This window comes from Nyctereutes procyonoides, unplaced genomic scaffold (assembly GCF_905146905.1).
Source record: "Nyctereutes procyonoides isolate TBG_1078 unplaced genomic scaffold, NYPRO_anot_genome, whole genome shotgun sequence".
In the NCBI taxonomy this organism is placed as follows: Eukaryota; Metazoa; Chordata; class Mammalia; order Carnivora; family Canidae; genus Nyctereutes; species Nyctereutes procyonoides.
The window spans coordinates 16,087,582-16,094,854 of record NW_026575131.1 but is presented as its reverse complement, the minus strand read 5'-3'; the positions used below and the strand labels follow the sequence as shown (position 1 = coordinate 16,094,854).

General features: G+C 38.2%; 1 non-coding gene across 1 annotated transcript; it reads right to left on the bottom strand.

Annotated features, from left to right (window-relative positions):
• Positions 1-1,289: 1,289 nt before the first annotated feature.
• On the bottom strand, positions 1,290-1,394 carry LOC129522659 (U6 spliceosomal RNA). Its single transcript, XR_008666953.1, has one exon. It is a non-coding gene; the product is annotated as a U6 spliceosomal RNA (small nuclear RNA).
• Between the last annotated feature and the right edge of the window lie 5,879 nt (positions 1,395-7,273).

Here is a 7,273-nt window from a genome sequence, read left to right as displayed (position 1 = left end):
ACACGCACAGACATGTACTCCCACAACCTCATTTCTAAACATCCTTTACTACAGTTATCACTGTCTACCTTATTTTGTAGAATAGATGTAGAGGTAGAATCACATTTTCTAATCTCGAACTCCTTTGGGTTTGTCCAGTTTATTTCTGCATCCTTGAAAGTGCCTACCACACAGACTTGCACATTCTTTTTTTTTTTTTAAGGAATTATTTTTTAATTGAAATTCACATTCTTAGCACAGTTAGCAAATATCTGTTCAATGAATGGGCATATAAAATAATTTAAGTAGCAATTTTTGAGTGTTACAGCCAAGAAAGTCAGATTATCTAAACCTGAACAGGTGATATATTGTCTTCTCCAAGTTAACTCCACATCAATTAGCTGTGAGTACCAACGTTTCATATTGACTGCAATGAGAATCCCTTGGTGGTTACATAAGAACTCAGTTGGAAAGAATTCTGTGATTAAATACTAATGTCTGCTAAGCCAACAGAATAGAAAGAGGGCTACCACCTTTGCTGTAAAGTAACCCCTAAGATGTGTCCTACCCCCTTATTCTACAGATAAACTCAGCTTCAGAGTGTTAACACATTTTATTATATGTCACACAATCAGTGGAAAAATTATGATACAAACTCAGACTCTCAAATTCTTGACTATATTATCTCTTCTAACAGTCTGCTGACTCTATCTCTTCCATTGAGACTATCTTCCTTTTACCATGATAGGTGCTTTTATCCTTAGAGGATTACAAACAGCCTCTAGGAATACACACAAGTTGGTTGTTACATGATGAACATTAAGTTAAATAAGAAGTTTGAAATACTAATACAGTATCTAGCATATGGTGAACAATCAGTGCATATTCTTGAATATTATTTCTTTAATATTACTCTTCTTCTGGTTGCTATATTTAAAAGTCACCTTTCTCTCTGGGCCATTTTCTCAGGATCTGTGTGATTTACTTTACAAATAATGTGATTTTCCAATGCAGTTTCATCTGTTACATAAAGTACAAGAAACTTACGGTTAATGCTCTAATTGTTCAACCTTAGTTATATATGAAGGAGCAACCCTGAAAACCTCAGATTTAAATCATCATTCAGTCTTCCCACTGCACTCATTTTAAAAAGTCAAAGTATAATTAATATTCAATAAAATACAATGATCTTGACTGTTCAGTTCAATGAGTTTTAATAATTGTACTCACCATGAAACCACTGCTTAAAACAAGATATAAAACATTTTTATTGCCCCAGGGAATTTCTCATGTCTTTTTTCAATTAAAGAACCAAAATGGAATGCCTCAAAAACCTGTGTCATCCTTATGTAGGCTCTATGATAATTTTCTCTGTATTGGGCCAATTTTAGTTCATTCTGTCAAAGTGGGCATGACCCACCACATTTCGTATTACCTCCCCTGTTTCCTCACCTCTAGCAGAAATTATTATAAAAAGGGAAAAGAATAATTTATGAAGGAATCTCCTTAAGTCAATTTAAGATCAGAAAACACTTGGTGATGTCCATCGAAAGATGAATGGATAAGGAAGATGTGGTCTATGTATACAATGGAATATTACTCAGCCATTAGAAATGACTAATACCCACCATTTGCTTTGACGTGGATGGAACTGGAGGGTATTATGCTGAGTGAAATAAGTCAATTGGAGAAGGACAAACACTATATGGTCTCATTCATTTGGGGAATATAAAAAATAGTGAAAGGGAATAAAGGGGAAAGGAGAAAAAATGAGTGGGAAATATCAGAGAGGGAGACAGAACATGAGAGACTCCTAACTCTGGGAAAGGAACAAGGGGTGGTGGAAAGGGTGGTGGGCAGGGGGTGGGGGTGACTGGGTGATGGGCATTGAGGGGGGCACTTGATAGGATGAGCACTGGGTGTTATGCTATATGTTGGCAAATTGAACTCCAATAAAAAATAATAATAATTAAAAAAAAAAAGAAAGAAAACGCTTCGTGAGCATGACCCCCAGACTGTTTGAAGGTAGAAATCTTTTTTTAAAATTTTTTTTATTTATTTATGATAGTCACACAGAGAGAGAGAGAGAGGCAGAGACATAGGCAGAGGGAGAAGCAGGCTCCATGCACCGGAGCCCGACGTGGGATTCGATCCCCGGTCTCCAGGATCGCGCCCTGGGCCAGAGGCAGGCGCTAAACCGCTGCGCCACCCAGGGATCCCCAAAATCTGTTTTGTAAGGTGTCTTTATACTGTTACTGATATTTTAGAGGGAGAAGACAGAAAATTTCTTAGAGAAATGGTGTTACCCAAAAAACATCATCGAATTGTAGTACTTACATTTCTATCTGATTCTCAGCTTTGGAGTTAGAGATTTGGTTTTCCTAGCATGGAGTTGATCATGTCTTTATGGATAAACACTTGCTAAGCAAATTTAAAGATATTTTTATATAAATATTAAAGTAATAGTCTCTATTAATATAATGTATCAATACATTAACAATATATTATTACAATGGATTGTTTTCTTTTTCTTTTTTTTAAATTTTCATTTAGTATTATATTTACAACCATTATCCAAGATACTCTATTTTAGACTTTCTCAGTTTGTATTACATTATCACCCTCCTATTTCCACAAAGGAGCCCTTTTAGTCAAGCCCATGAAGTTTTAAAACCATGCATACTGTACATCTTTTTATATAATATATGTATTCCTGTGCTTTATACATAAAAAGTAACATTTTTTACCACCCTCTGTACTCCCTGAAGCCAATTTTTACTTCTTTGAGGACAAATATTGACTCCATTGAGAATGTATGCCTTATTCCTTTTTTCTTGCTACTTGGCACTATGGAATATTATATTAATCCTGTATCTCTGATACTTTCCCATCCTGAGTGTTGCTGGATGTGGAGAGAATGCCAAGGCTAGCCGATTTCCTACAGATATTGGAGGATTCAGCTTTGAAAAGTCTTTCATGTGCAGACTAACCATCTAGACCTCATAACTCCAACCACCTCCTTTATTGGGCTTTTATACTTTGGTCCTATTCCCCTATCCAATTACTCCAGGACCAGGTATGAAACAATTAGGGATAGCCCCTACACCCCAGAGGCTGATGAAATTATTCAAACTAGTCCATTTTAGATTTCTTACCCTGCTTTGCCTATTTACTCTTACCTACATTTCCCTCTGCCTCCTGACTGACCCCAGTGTTCCCCTAGGTAGCCTGACACAATGAGGCAACTCCCCTCCTTTGGGAACTGTAACAAGCCATATTTTCTTTTCTTTCTTTTTTTTTATAAGCCATCTTTTCAGTGGCAGCCATCTCCCAATCAATTGTCTTCACTATACCTAAATAATAATAAACCCCACATTTTAAAACAATTATGGATCAGGAAGTTGGTTGGTCAGCATGAAATATGGATAGTCTTTTTGAAGGATATAGTAGTTTATTGAATACACCACAAAGGAGGGGCAGGCAGGACAGCAGAGGGGAGGCTGTCTGCTGAAATGTCTTGAGAGGTATTTGTTAGAGTTATGGTGAAGCCTTGTACATATTCCCTGTACCTAACAAAGTACCATCCTTAGTTTTCTCTGTGCTGGTAGGAGTTTGCAAAGTGATAAATGTATGATCTCAGCAGCCAGACTGTTGGGATCAAACCTTACCTTTACTTCTCAGCTATGTGATCTTGAACGTCATGGGTTAGCCATGAGTATTAAACAATACGTGTAATGCACTGCAAACAATAGGAATCCCCAAGACCACCCTTACTTTCCAATACTAACTGCAAGTTCTCAAGATCCCAAGATGACCTTCAGGTTTGATAATTCCCTTGAAGGATTCACAGAACTCCACATAGCCATCATATTCACTATTATGGTTTATTACAATGAAGTGATACAGATTCAAATAAGCTGAAGGCAGAGGCGCATAGAGCAGAGTCCAAGGAAGTCCCATGTGCAGGACTTCCAGCTGTACCCTCCTAGCAGATATGCAGACCGTGCTTACTCTCCTGGGGAAGATGCATGGCATTGTGGGGAAGCTCACTTGAGTCTTGATGTTGGTGTTTTTGTTTTGTTTTTTGTTTTTTGTTTTTGCATTCAATCATGTAGATTTGCTTGATTGCCCATGTGGTTTACCTTAGTCTCAAATCACGCCAGAGGTCAAGCTGATAGACAAAGCCCAAGCTTCCCCTTACCTTTCACAGATTGCACCATAAATCACATCATTACTGTAGACTGTGTAGTGTTGCTCAAAGCACACACCATAGATCACATTGTGGGCATTGACTATCTGGCATGGCCCAACGCCCCAGGGTAAATAGACACTCTTGTCACATACATTATCACAGACATTCCAAGGATTTACAGATTACATCTTCTGGCAAAGGACAAACATTCCTCTGGGCAAGTTTAATTTTTTCCTAAAGGAGCACTTAGGCTAGTTGCCACACCCATTTAATGCATAATCAGCATGAGTATTGTTATTGTCTTAGTTGTCATGCTAAAATCTCTCCTGCCTGAAGTGTGCTGTAAAAGCACTGTGCCAAATTCTTACTCTTTTTGCTTTTTCTTTTCTGGGTCTAAGCAGACACTTTTATGTTGTTAATGAGCTTTCTATTCATTCATGGTAACATGTACCTGATTAAGATTTATAGCCTTTGGTTAGACCTACACAAACTGTAGTTTTGCCTTCTTAGTTTACTTCTTAAATAACGCTAGGTATCCCCAGACCTTTTCAGGTACATGTTTAGAGAGAACCCCTGGGGCTATTTTGACAGATAGTTGATGTCACTCATTCTATATCGAATCTTAATATTCTTCTCACCTTTAGTGTAATCTTTTTAAAAAAATATTTGGTTTATTATTCATGAGAAACACAGAAAGAGAGAGAGAGAGGCAGAGACCTAGACAGAGGGAGAAGCAGGCTCCATGCAAGGAGCTCAATGTGGGACTGGATCCTGGATCTCGGGATCATGTACTGAGACACCCAGGCGTTCCAGTGTAATCTTATTTCTACATTATCAGAGGACACATCACTGTAACTTCCTATATTCTATATATGAACCTATACCCAGTATTTCAGCCACCAAAGAAGTTTTTGGTTTGGTTTTGTGTGTTTCCGTGTGTGCTTTGTGTTGTTGGGTGTTTTTTTTTTTTTTTTTTTGTTTTTGTTTTTGTTTTTTGTTTTTTTTTTTTTGGCATCATTAAAGGCTTGCACAAAACTAAGCAGCAATGACTCCTTTTTTTCCCGGCCTGGAAAGGTGCTCTCTTCTTCATAAAACAAAAAGACACATGAAAGGTTACATTCTTATTGCCCTGTCTCATTATTGTTGATGCAAAACTCCAAATTAATTTGCTTGTAGTTATGGAAATATCTCCTTTAACCTTGGTGACACAATCTGAAAGAATTTGTTTTAGCAATGGGCATTGCTTAACAGCTTTTGGCATTTGCTCAGGCTGAACAGTCATCCGGAGAGTTTGTGTCTTCTTTCTTTCTTTAGTTTAGTGATCCGCTGCAGAAATATTACACGGAATATGCAGAAAACCTTCACCTTGGTAGCTGGCATAGAAGCAATATGCTCTGATTAACAGTAGGCGATCTACAGGTGTCAGAGTCTACCCTGGAATCTGGCTCTTGATGAGCTCAGACAAATAGCGTAACTGCTCTGCTCAAGAGGGGGTGGTGGTAATATCACTTTCTTCTTTTTAGATCCGGGAAGAGAAAGGGGTTTTTGTATTTGTTTTGTTTTCAGCTGTATGCTCTGCCTCTAAAAGTGACTGGCACAGAAGGGGCAATAAATATTTTTTAAGGAATGAACAAAGGGTTGTGATGAAGAGAAACTGGCACTAGGTATGCAACGCCCTTAGACTAGGATCTGGCACCTAGTTAGCTCTAAGTAAATACTCATTTGAAAAACATGGAATTGTTGCAGGATTTCTTTTTCTTTAGTGCCAGTGGTTCTTGGTTACCACTTTGAAGAATGAAGAGGCAGACCAAATGAAGAGGGATGGGCAGCAGAGCCAAGTTTATTGAGCGATAGTAAAGCAAAGCCTATTGAGCTCGCGAAGAGGGAAGACACCGAGAGGGTTGCCATCAGACTTGTGAGGTCTAGGGTTTTTTATGGGCATGTTGGCGGGCTGTTTTAATCTGATTAACCCTCCATGTGCCAGTCACCCAATCAGGTTTTTGTCCACGCGCTCATCTACCTATCAGGTAGTAGTTCACCTAGGAAAATGTAGGGTTCCTTCCAGGGTGTGTAAAATCCATTGAAGGGTGGTTTCCTGTTAAGGACGGCCCCCTCCCCCGCCCTCCTTTCTTCCAACTATCCTTTATTACAATGAAAATAAAAACTGATTAAACTTTTTAGATTCAGTGAAATGTGTGGTGATGGGTTTATAGGAAATTCATTAATTATATTGGACTCCTAATTGTATTGTCCATTTCTTTGTTCACCCAATATATATTGAGCAATTATCACACACACATGCGCTATTGGAGGTCCTGGGAGCTCAGAGGTTAACACAAATTGTAAAATAAAGGACATCCATGAAACCTTCTGCCCAGTGTACAGTTCCCACATGTCTGTCAGTGACCAATGGCTGAGGAAAATGAAACCTGCAGGCCAGTGATGAAAACAGAGCTTTTAGATCATTAACTTTATTATTAATCTTTTGTCATTTTTGTATCTGTCACAGTCTCTAAAACTCTTGAGCTATAAAAGCATTTTCTCTGAGATAAGAGATTATTCAGAGACTCCCCTCTTCATTTCCCATGTCTGCCTTAGAGAATTTTGCAACCAGTCGTTTCAGGTTATAGACATAATTGGCTATCAGTCATTTTGGTGTCATTGTTCATTGACACACATCTCTGCATCATCTCTCAGCTTTCTGAAAAGCAGGGTTCCAGTTTCTGATTAATCTTTGTCCAGTCATTGAGCATATTGAAGCAGCTCCTGGTTAATTAAACCATTTTATCTCTAACCTCATACATTTTCTGGATGTAACAGTGATAGAGGTGTCAGCAGTTCCAAGCACAGCCCTGAAACCTTGCTAATCAGTTCCTGTGATTTGTTGGGGTAACATTGTTCCAATTGTTAAAGCCAAATTGTTGTGAGAGGTTATATGTATAGGGACATTTTTATCTCCGAGTCAATTACACATATTTAATGAAACCTAAGGAGTTCATAAAGTAAAAATAAATAAATAAATTGGCATCTGTTGTTTTTAGCGATGTAAATCCAGGACACATGCGCACACACACGCACACATGCACACACACACAATGTGAT